Raw genomic sequence first — 11922 nt, 5'->3', positions numbered from 1 at the left:
CTAGGGAGAGCTGAAGTGACAGGGAGTTCCTCTGTTATTTATGCAGCACCGGAGGAGGCTGGGCTGCTTGTCTGATGACAGCAGATCCCTTAAGCAGCCTGTTTTCTTCAGATTACTTTGTTTTAATAGTCTAGCTGTAAGAATCAATGTAGTCTGCTTCCTGCTGCAGAGAACTCGTGCGTCAAAGAAATGGGGAGGGGACAATTCCTTTTGTTAGGCTCAGCTGTCTGTGCTGAAGAAGTAAAACAACTCAAAGGCGAAGACACTATTTTAGTCTAAAAAAGCTCATTTTTAGATGGCATGCCATGACTCTGCGTGACTTATCCCAGGCTCATCAGTGGCAGGAATTGACGTAGAGGTGGAAGCAAACCTGAAGGAGATAGCGTTGTGGCTGATCTCGTGTGGGTATTGTGGCATTTTGGGGGCAAAGACAATGTTATGAAGACTGGCTGGGACCAGAAAGGAAAGTAGGAGGTGAGACAGGTGAATGTCATAGAAGATCCTTGGAGGCAGGGTCTTCCCTTTAGATTACTGTAGAGCCTGATGCTGCTGGATGCAAGACCAGGGTTGTAAGGCACTGTAGTCCTGCCCCTGGGTATGGATGTCTCTTGGACCTGCTTTCTTCAGCCTTATCCCAGTCTTTGCACCTAGGGAACAAGCCCTTCTCACCGTCTTCTGCCCTTTCAGGTTAGCACTTCTGGTAGCTGGTCAGGGGCCAAAGTAATTTTGACCGAGTCCTTCCCGTTCAGCTTGCTCGAGCAATATTTGATGGGTTCCACCGGGTCCCCACTGCCTGCAGTCTCATCAGTATTCATAACTGTGATAGCTTCACACTTGCAAAAATTGAATTGCCTTGTTTCACAGCCTTCGATAGATAAAATATATGGCTCTGTTTGATTCTAACAAGACTGATAAGACGCATCTTACAAGCTGGTGGCAGTCTTTTATTGATTTTGAGTAATTCTGGTCTGGTCTTTTGACCAACTATCACTTTCTGTTGTGATAATTAAAATACATTTTTGCATTCTATGGCATGAAGCCATGATTCTGTACATGATAGGCTGAGTTCCCACATCACATGGGAAACTATTGGGAAATCCGTAATTGCAGGGTTTGGCAACCTTTAAATATTTCCATGGTTACTGTGTGGAAGTAATTGCCTGTTGGTTGATTCAGTAATTATTTCATTGACAAGGATGAACGTGATTTTTGAAGTTGTTTTAGTGCATTATTTGTAGTACCAACCTAATTTTGTAGCTCATAGAGTACAATTTCCATATTAGCTATTTATTGTTTCTCCAAAGCTGATTAATGAAAGGCATGAACACCTTGGCTAATACAGCCAGTAGGATCATGTGGAAAATTCTGCTGCTGGTACTTTTCTCTAACTTTCAAATGAATGGCAAGAGCAAGGCTCGTGGCCATTTGATTTCACTGTGTTCTGTGCCTGGATTTCATGCCTAGGTCTAAAATTGTGTTTTGTACTGATACAAAAATGCCCAGAAAAGCAAAACTCAGAGTGAATACCAGTGTATGTGTGTATGTGGGAAGACTGAGACTTCCCTTCTAGAAGTTTTCTATGAATAAAAGAGGGCAATGTTCCCTAAATTACTAGCTCATGAAACATTACGCGATTTTTCCGGCAGCGAGGACACGGCAGTAATTCTGCAGAGTGCCGACCTGCAACACTTGCTCTGAGCCTGCTTGTGCAAGGGATGTGAAGCGATGGCAGCCATTGGGAGCCGCTTTCCTTTTGTGCCTGTTTCTGACTCTTCCTGTCCTCTTCAAAGAGTGCCTATGTAGAGCCGAGCCTGGGTGCCTCTGTACCAGCTGACTTTTTGTGCTTTTGCTTGGCAAATGAAACTCTGGCTTGACAAATAATGGAGTTAACAATTTAGATCTTGGTATTTTTGCCAGTTTTTTTTGTCCCATTAGCGTGATGGACAAACCTTCAGATTTTGTGTTATGCACTGAATCTCAGCATGTTTGTTTTCTCCAGGGAAGTTAAAGCTGGTATTGATGTCAAACTGGATTTGAACTGAAAGCGTCACACAAGATCTGTTTTATGGGCTAATGCCCCAGGATTTTTTTGTCTATACCCCTTTCCTACAGACCCAGATTAGGACAGCCAGAAATTTTCTGGTTGAAAAAGCTTAAATACAGCTACCTTCAATATGTCTCTGTGCTAATGCCACGGGCACATGAATAGAAGCAAGACTTGAGGCATAAACCTGGAGCAATTCACACGGTGGCAGCTGCAAACAAAGAGGCAGACTATGTGCTGAAAGGCAGGCACTTGAAAGTGTGTCAGATTTAGCCAGGAATCAGCCCAGGGGGTAGAGCTAAATCATTTTGGGGGGCTGTGTGCGCAGATTGATTTATTTTTTTAATTGACACAGCTTGTATTGCCAGAGGTTAACTCATTCACGGGTCCATGGCCCGCTCCACAGCGTTTTGTTGCAGATTAAGAGGCCAAATGCTGCCACTGTCTAAATAAACAAGCCCACCTTTCTGCTAGGAGCCGCACCAATGCTAGCAACATATCAGCTCCAGTAGCGTAGCAAAATAAAGCCTCATGTGGACATGCGGGGTGGGGAACCGCTGGACTAGCCGTGTCACCCCCTCTTGCTGGGTTGCCGCAGAACTCCCGTGAGCGGGGCGGCTGCGTCTCCTTCCCTTTCCTTCCATCCGGACCTGGCGAGAAACCTGGCCCAGCCTACCTCTTCCCTTTCTTCCGTCCCTCGTGCCCCTGCTAACTGCTGCCTTCATCTTATCTTGATGCAATTTAGGATGACACGGAGCAGTGGCATACAAGATTAATGAAAATGTTCTCTAGTCCCTTCAAGTCCTTCTGGTGAGGTAATGCAATGTAGATTGATTTGCACCATTCCTTTCGCCCTTCCCTGTTTCCCGGAGGCTTTGACAGGGTGGCAGGCTTGCTTGTCTGCTTTATTTATTTATTTTAAATGGTGGAGGAAGGATGTTAAGTAACTCTTTGCTCAGCTATCTCACAGACCTAAACTCCCTTCCCTGGTGCCTTTTTTCGTTGTTATTTGGTCTCTCTTTGTATTCTGCTGCGTATGTATGAACACAGATACATACGCAGCTATGTAAACTCCACAGTTCCTTTTCCATATGAAAGGTGATTGAGAGATTCTGCCCGTTTCCTGTATTTAAATTAGAAAAAAACCTCATGTGAGTGGTGGATCTGGTTCCCTCTATGTGACAGTGTTCACTTTAAGGAGTGGAGCCCAGTCCCCTGGAAAGACCCTTTGATCTCCTTAGACTCTCGATCAGCTGCATGCAGGTGTCCCTGCGGCAATTCAGGTATTTAGGCTAGAGGAGGCATTTCTTCCGTACGCAAACGGTTCTGTGGACCAAGGCTGCATCTTACTTTCCTCCTGATCTGTTGTTTTAAATGTCCTTGAAAACTTGCTGCTCTGCTGACCCTGTAGCATCTGCAACCCTGCTAACACTGTCTTCGTAGTGAATATGGCTTCAGGCTTCATGGCAATTTTGCCGACGCGGGCTGTCCCCGCTCTGACCGTGGCGGACGTATGCCCCTGGCAGCTGCTTTTCTGGCGAGGTGTTTGGTGCCAGTCCCAGCTTGCAGCTTTGCCGAGTCCTCCCTGCCCTGTGCGCGCCGTGCTCGCTAGGCTGGGTGCTGGTTTGTCTCCCTGAGCTTTTGTTCGTTCTTGGTCCTTAAAGGATGCGCGGTTCAGCTGCAAATCTGAACATACCCTAGCTCGCACGGCTGACCTTGGTACTGGCACTTGCCGACTTCCAAAGCATGCTAGGAGCCTGGCTTTGCCCGACGGCACTTAAAATCCAAACAGAAAAGGCACATGCAAGAAGGAGCAGAGACAAGAAACAGGGGTATAGAAGCTCTTGAATGGACATTGAATTAGCAATTCCCCAATTATAATTAGGCACGCATTTAAATCCCTTGCAGGTCCAGATCTAAGTATCATCAGCTTAGTGCCTTAGGGAAATAAGGTAGCTTCAAAGCTCATATTTGAATCCAGACTTCAGGGATGTCATGTTAGTTCAGGGTTCAGGTTCACTTCTGTTCTAAATAGATTCTATTTTAGTCAGAAATGACATCTGTCAATTTTTTATATTTCTCTTTCATCCTCTCTGCCATCCTCATTCTAGTTATTTCCCAAGGGCTCATTGACAGAGAGAAGTCTTGGCTCTCCCTTGGGCAAACAGGAAACTGCGATAATACAAGTGTGTTTCTGTAGACAGCCTGCTGTTTGGCTTTTTTCAGGAACTGGTGATTTAGAGGGTGCTTCCAGGAACACCGCTAGAGACGGGAAGTGGGCTGAGCGCAGACTGCTGATCTTTGGAGCTGGTAACTTTATTGCTTTTCTAATTATTTAAACATGTCATTCTCTACTTCAGAATCACCGGTATCAGCCGTTAATTGGAAAATTTCTCCTCTTGCAGAGAATCTCAAGGGGAAAGCTCTCCCGCCTGCCCCGGGGGACTCCCCTCGCGCCTTCGGGAGGCGGCAGCAAATGGAGAAAGCGCTCTGCCGCTCGCTCGGGCGCCGTTGTCCCGTACTTGCCCGCTGGCAGCCTGCGAGCGGCAGTCTGAAGCCCAGTGACCCCAGGGCTGCGTTACTAATGCAGCTTCCAGCCGAGCGTCTCCGTGGCTCGTGGCTTGCTCGGGGCACAGCAGCCTCTGCGCTCCCCGCTTTGTGTTGCTAACGCTGGCTGCTGTAATCAAGTGGCAGCTTGATTCCCCCCCCCCCCCCCCCCCACACACACACTTCTTTTGGCTGGCACTGCTGATTTTAACCCTTGAATGGCATCAGCCGAGGCTGTGTGCAAACGCAGGATCGGATGGTGACGGCCGCCGTGCTCCGTTGCTTGCCTGACTACCAGCCGCTTGTCGTCTCAGCCTCCCCATCAGCGTCTGTTTAGCTTTCTGCTTATCTAAAAACTCTGTAAGAATTTCTTAAACATTTCTTTTTTTAATGACCTGATTGTTTCGGTGGGACCACTTTTCCGCTGGTCTGTATTACCTTGCTGTCTGACAAACAGCTCTAACAAGTGCTTTTTCTTTCAGTAACTTCAGCACCATATCCAGGAGACTCTTGTCCCAGCAGTGACCAAGTCTGCCTTGTGGACAGGAAACAGTCTGAGCTCGGCCCGACCTGCGTGTCTGCATTCCTGCACGGTTCATATATTTTTCTCCTCCTTCCCCACCGTATTTTCCAGAACCAGTCAAATCTTCTTCCTAATTCTCATTTCTGCATTCACTGTTTATTTAAAACACTCCTCCTTTTAGCAGCTATGTAGAAGCGACAGTGTGAGACAACTCATTATAGCATGATTGAGGGATATGGACATATGTATGTACCAGACTCTCACATATGAACAAACCTAGGAAAGAAATAGTAAGGCAAAGACAAGTGGGAGAACAACTGACTGTCAGACGGCGTTTCAGCCTCCGTGTAGAAGACGTGGCGGCACAGCGGGGTCGTAGCTCCTGCGCTGGCTCTGAAGCACAAGGAGTTCCCCAACAAAGCGTGGGGATGTGTGGTTGCTAAAGCACGGCGCTGAAGGGGCGAAGCAGCCGGAGGGGCCATGGACAGGCTCAGAGAGAAATTCAAAGAGTTGCTGGAAAGAGGTCGTTTTTCTCCTTTTTTCATGAATTCTGGCTTCAGGGGTCTGTGTGTGTGTGGACAGACTGCTTTTCAAAGACCAAGTGGGAACATCTTTTCCTGCTAGCAGAGGCTTTAATCCTTCTGGGGAAAGCAAGGGAGCAGCATTGAGCTTCAGCTAGAAGGAGAGGAGGTTTTCAAAGGTAATTGAGCTGCCCCATGGGTTTCACTGCTTTTGAAACACAGTTCTTAGGCCTGGGAGTATTTCAAGGGTAACTTACCTGAGCAGGAATAATTCACTTCTAGAGCTAGTTTAACGTTGGGAGAGTATTTTTGCAAGCACGGATTAGGTTTTTCTTCAGCCATGTCCGTGATGCTGCTGCATGGGTTATGCCCTAACAGCAAGCAATTGATCTGTGCAGAAAAAGGACTCCCCTTGGATGCCATTTTGCACACGTGAAGATGAGCCTTGACTTGGAGAATAAGAACAAGCCAGACTATGAACTGAGCTCATTTCTCACAGCTAGAATTACATACATACACAGTTACGGTGTGTGACTGTGACAAGAGAAAATATTTCATTAAACCCAGGCTATAAATCTCAAAGTAGCCTAAATTTTCTATGAGGTAAGCCTCAGGTTAGGTCTCTCTGACTCAGAACGGAGAAAGTTTGAACGTTACCCGAATTTCTTGATTAGTATCATTAAACTAATCCTCACTGTGGCTACACTGCATGTTTAAATCAACTGCTGCTCAGGGTCAGTTTATAAAACAAAATAAAAAAAATTGGAGGAACGGGCAATTAATGGCAAGTCACTGCCTGAATTTCCTTAAAGGACAGAGGATTAACTTCTCTATGAAAGCATGCTGTTCACTCTTCTCTCTCCATATTCCTCCGTCTCTTCCTAGCTATCTCTTCTCCCCAGGCCCCGGCGCCTGTTGTGCCGGCGTTACCTTGGCAGCATGTCCAGGCGGACAGTTCTCTGAGCTGCTGCTCGTCTGGCAGTCACAGCTCAAAGTCTCACTGGCGTTAAGCTGCTTTAGGTGGATAGATGACTGTCTTGAGGAGGAGCAGAGGCTTGGCGTGGCTGAGGCCACGTGTGCACCAGGTTTTGGGGTGCCGCACACCTGATATGTTTCTCCGGAGGGCTGATGAGTTTGCCGGCTTGGGGAGCAGCTGGGAAGGGAGGAATCAGGCAGACAGGAGGGCTCTGGAGATCCCTGGCCATCTGGTGAGCAGTTGAGCTGCAGCTGTGCCGGATGGTTGAGTCAGCCTGTAGATGAAGCTGCAGTTATGAGCCAGCTCTGGCAGGGGATGGGAAGAGAGAAGGGAAAGGAGGGGGGGATTGGGAATGTTTTCTGGATCCCTAGAAAGAGAAATTGCAGCAGAGGAAAATGCCAGTCTGCTTGAATTCAAGCCCTTGAGCAGCATGGTGGAGCTGTGAAGGCACATGGGGCCTCCGGACCTGGTGCTGCCACTATCTCGACTGTCTGGCGCTGATGGATTTTTCTGCCACTTATTCCTCCGTCTGGTACATTTGTGCCTCGCTAGTAACCCTACACAGTCTGCTGTGATGAGATCCCTGTCTGTGAACTGCATACGGAGACACTTGCCAGAGCAGGGAAAACCAAGGCTGGAGCGGCTCTGACCCAGGGGCTGGACCACCTTGTAGTCCATCTCCAGCACAAGCCAGTACAGACACTTGGGAAACAGCATTGTAGCAGGATGTGTTTAGATGGATCCCTTCCCCCTTTTCCTTTCCTCAACTTCCAGCAACCAGATATTTCAGCGTGGATAATCAGGTAGTTCTGAGGTGGACTTTGCACACAGACCACTGTGCAGAGTCACGGTGGATGAATTTCCCTAAGCTCTTCATCAGCTTATTTATACTTTTAGCTGTTACAATATCCTGTAGCTAGAAGTTCCATGATTTAATTACAGGCTTTGCAGAATCTCATTTCCTTTTGTTTGCTCTGAACCTACTGACAGGATGGGCATCTGTCAAGGTAGCAAATGTTTTGGGGGACAAAGGAATCCCCCACATGCTTTGAACGCTCTTTTTGCACTTTCAGGTGACAGGAGTTTTGCAGACCTGACGGCTGCAACCAAGGCTTTTCCAGCCAGTAGAGTGAAGGCTGCCGGAGTGGCAGCCGCTCTCTGAGCATAGGAAGCAGGTTCCTGGACACGGCACAATGACATTGCCCATTCAGTTACATGGGGGCAGTGGCACCAGCAGGAGCTGTTGCCATGGCAATGTGATAACTGTCGCAGGTCCTGGAGGAGGTGCCTTCTACGGCATCCCAAGGTTTCCCTTTGCCTCCTGCTGGTGCAAGGATCGCTCTTGAATGCAACTGCAAGAGCCGCTTATGTCACTAACTAGCACACAAAAATAAAGCAAATCTACCTGAAATGGGAGGCTCCTGTGGAGTGTGACTGTGGATTGCACTTGGATAACCCACAGCCAGCAAGGGGAGGAAAGAACTGCCTTTACTTAGGAAAGTAAGAGCCAAATCTTTCATGGCTGTGGGTGTAGCTGGACTGAGACATTCAGGTACCACGTGTGGGACAGCCGTGTCTGTCATGCTGCCTCTTCCCTCCCCTGTGAGAGTATCAGAAATGCAACGAGCCTGTGGCAGGGATCCCTTGCTTGCTGGATGCCCTATTTTTGATGATGAGGGCTTATGAAGATGGTGGTTAAAAAACATGATCTTCCAGGCACAGAGGGCCTGTGACAACTCCGTTGCTTTGCTCTGGTGGCAGAAGATATGTAAGTAAGGGCTGCTTACTTCCCGAAAGGGAGAGACTGGCTGCGAGCCAGTGCTGTAATGCCCCAGGGAGCACTCAGCCTGTGGCGCTGTGCTGAGCTCAGCCTGAGCAGCATGTGTGGTGGGGCCACCCACATGTGGGCTGGGCCCCAGGCTGACTAAGATGCTAATTAGCATCTTTGCAGAGATGTAGGGCTTGTTGGCTTTGGTTCAGCAAAGCTTCACCTCTGCTGTACTCCATCCCAAGCAGCAGGTCCTTGGAGCACGGCCTGCTGCATGGGGATTTGCAGGTCTGAGCAGGGCAACAAGTTCCTGCAGCAGCTGCAACCTAAGGCGGAAAGGTGATCTAGTCCAGCTGAGGAAAGCCTGTATGGGTAGATCCATTGCATGGAAGTACCTCCTAGAGGTGCTCCCTGCAGTCTGCCTGTACAACTGCTCCAGGTCTGTGAGAGCTAGTGGAGGGGATTTGCCAGGGTCTCCTGGTTATTGTCACCCCTGACTGGATTTGTATGGAATTCTGACTATCATGTTGATGGAGTCTGCACTTTCCCTAGACCTAAAAGGGCCAGTTGGCTTTGAATCTTTGAGTAATAACTTGAGGAGAGGATTTTCTGTAGACACCAATACATTTTCTGGATTTGTATCTTATTCCATGCAAAGTAACCTAATGCAACATCAAGGCTGAGCAATCAGTTACTCTATCGCAGGTGTGGAGAGCTGAGGTAGGGTTATGGTTGGTCCATTGCTGGACACCTGCCTGGGAGTATGATCAAAGCCTGTTGAAGTGTGTGTCATTCCCTGGCCTCAGTCATACATGCTACTTTGAAATTTATTTTCCTGGAGCATCTGTGCCATGAGGACTTGATTGTGCTGCATGGGATGTGCATAGGATAGGAACGTTAACAAAGGCTGAAGCCAGTTCATTGATTCAAGGGCCCTGTAGAAGGAAGAAGCTGCCTCTCCTAAGGGCCAAACTATAACCACTGCATTTGGGTGAGTGCCTTAAAGCACAGTCAGAGCATTAATCTATGTTATTTGATGACCACTATGGTGTTATAATCTGAAATTTGCCAATAGTATTAGCACATGTTGTTCAGTTCTGAATGCTGGCTTAATCTCAAAGAAAATTAATCCGTTTCAGGAAGGGAAGTGTTGCTTTCATTGTATGCTCCAAATCATCACTTTTCTTTTTCTTAGTGTGAGAATCTGAGCCTGCCACTGTGTAATTTAAATGACTAAGATCACTTTATACTGTCACTGTTGTCAGCAGTTCCAGTTTTCATCAAACAGCTACTTTTTGGTGTGGGAAATTCAGCACATTGTCATGCTGGGTGCAAACTCCTATCTTAAAATATAGCTTAATGCAGCAAAAGCTCATTCCAGCTCTCACCAAAGTTGTCTGAGTACTGCTCTGAGCAGACCAGTACAGGGCATGCAAAGGACACCTGCACTGCTCGAGCCAGACTGCAACTTATCGGTGGGTTCAGGGAGTGAAACACCGGGAAGCAGTTCCCTGGGAGTGTGGTAGTCCACATGCACAGATCTCCATTTCCACTCTGGCTTGGAGAGAGTCACCTATTGCCCATCTGTTATGGAGGGAGGAATTGCATCCTGTGCATGCAGTGAGTGAGGCAGGGAGCTCTCATCTCCCCCCGCAGCGTTTGTAAAAATTGGTGCTGCAGCCATTCTGTTGTACAAATGCCCTCAGTGGAGAGGAATTGCTGTCCAAGGTGGGTCTTGAGAGGAACTGGTCTTTAAGTCAGCTGGTGCAAAAACAGGTGATTTGCGGAACTTTACCTAATAGCCTGCCAGAAAACACTCAAAGGGCTTGCCAGCAGATCGGTGGCAGGGGAGTCACTCTGAGCTGGCTGAGCCTTCCTGGGAGCATGCTGGAGCACGGTGCTGATTGGCAAGAGGGTCATTTTGTGGAGAGCTAAGGCTTCCCTTGCTTCCCGCTCGATGCAGGGAAGTGGGAAGCTCAGGGCTGTGAGATGGGCAGGGCCAGAGTCTGAGGGAGATCACTGAAAGAGGTGGAAGTTACAGCACCCTAAAAGCTTCACCAAAGTAGACTCTTGGCAGTGCAAGCCAATAGCAGAATATGTCAGATAAGTCTACTCCAGCACGGTCTGGGTAAGTAACCTGCTTCATCCGTGGGTTTTAGTGAACATGGCCCTCAGCACGCTGTGGGAAAGGACATTTCTGTTCTCAGTTGCTTTCCTCACTCCCTTCTGCCGTGTAAAACCCAGCGGCAAGCTCACACTGACTGGAGTGGTGGCAACACCCAGTAAAACACAAACTCAGCAATGTTTTTCTCTCCATGAATTCAGTTGCTTTCCCTAGGCAAGCACTTCCAAGATTGTGGTTCGTGGAGTATTTCTAGGTGGGTGTATGTGAGAGGAGAGTACGACCCACAATTCTTAAAAGTCATCCTGAAATGGCAGTCCTGGAGGAGGAAGAGGACAAATGGAGGTAGCACTTCAATTTTGCTTTAGGAAACCTGCTCTCTCAGAGAGAGGAAAACTTTTTTTTTCCCCCCCAGTTTCTTAACCAAAATTCTTGTTGAACAAAGTTGAGTCTTGTTTGGAAGTGGGCACTCTGCAAATGTTTATGATCATACTGAGCTCAAAGGAGGTGGGTGACTCACTGGCATAAGATATTTCCAGGAAACAAATGAAGGGTAGAGTAATGCTATGTTGCCTCTTACTCTGTGGAATAAAAGAGCAACCTTTTTGCCAGAGGATACTTTCAGAAAAACAGATAAAACCTGAAGTCAAGAACATTTAAATCATTAAGCCTAGGCTTGATGAGGTTGCCTTCAATTTTCTATGCTGTAGTTGCTGAGGAAATGCTGGACTCTGAGAATCAAATTATTTCCTGCAGCAGTGCAGTTTGAAGCTTATGGAGTTATGTTAGCGCTATATGTCAGCTAGAGAGGCTCCTAAAGGTCTGAGTCCATGGAGGAGGGAGCTGTTTAAGCAGATAAACTGCTATTTTGCTAGATGAGACACTGAAAACCTTCTGTAGCAGATAGATATAACACAGATCTGTTCTCTCATCCCATATAATGTGGCTAAGCTGCCCGCCAGTCCCTGCTCCTCGCGGGGGACTGTGGAGCCGGACTCTGGTGTGGGACAGCAGAGCAGGTCAGTGCAATGGTTCAGTGACTGTTTTCTTGGGCTGCTGCTTCTCTGGTAGCTGGTGCTGTGCACGAGTGCACGGGGATGGAGAGAGCCACTCTGTCATTAGACTGACATAGAAGACAAGCTGAAGGAACAAGTCCGATCGATTGATAAGCATCACTCCTGCTTCTGGAAGGACTTAAGGAAAAAAAAAAAAACCATTTGAAGTCACCCACTCATCAAAGAGCGAAGTTCATATTTGCAGATCTCTTTGCAGCATGGAACACTTTTATAACAAACATGTGAAAAGTCGTTACAACTGATGCTTCCTTGCTAGGATTTCAATAAATCTAAAAATAATTTACAGCCTACAACAAATCCTGTTGATAGAAGGAGAAGTAATTTTTAAAACGTAATTTTACTGTT

At 47.5% G+C, this 11922-nt stretch overlaps 1 long non-coding RNA gene across 1 annotated transcript; it reads left to right on the top strand.

Annotated features, from left to right (window-relative positions):
* The first annotated feature begins 4258 nt into the window (after nt 1-4258).
* On the top strand, nt 4259-8836 carry LOC138068729 (uncharacterized). The gene is made up of 3 exons (XR_011143448.1): nt 4259-4354; nt 5074-5814; nt 7685-8836. It is a non-coding gene; the product is annotated as an uncharacterized lncRNA (long non-coding RNA).
* Nucleotides 8837-11922: the final 3086 nt, after the last annotated feature.

This window comes from Struthio camelus, chromosome 11 (assembly GCF_040807025.1).
Source record: "Struthio camelus isolate bStrCam1 chromosome 11, bStrCam1.hap1, whole genome shotgun sequence".
NCBI classification, from domain to species: domain Eukaryota; kingdom Metazoa; phylum Chordata; class Aves; order Struthioniformes; family Struthionidae; genus Struthio; species Struthio camelus.
Note: the sequence above shows the minus strand (reverse complement) of the source record. Positions and strands in the feature narration are given on the sequence as shown.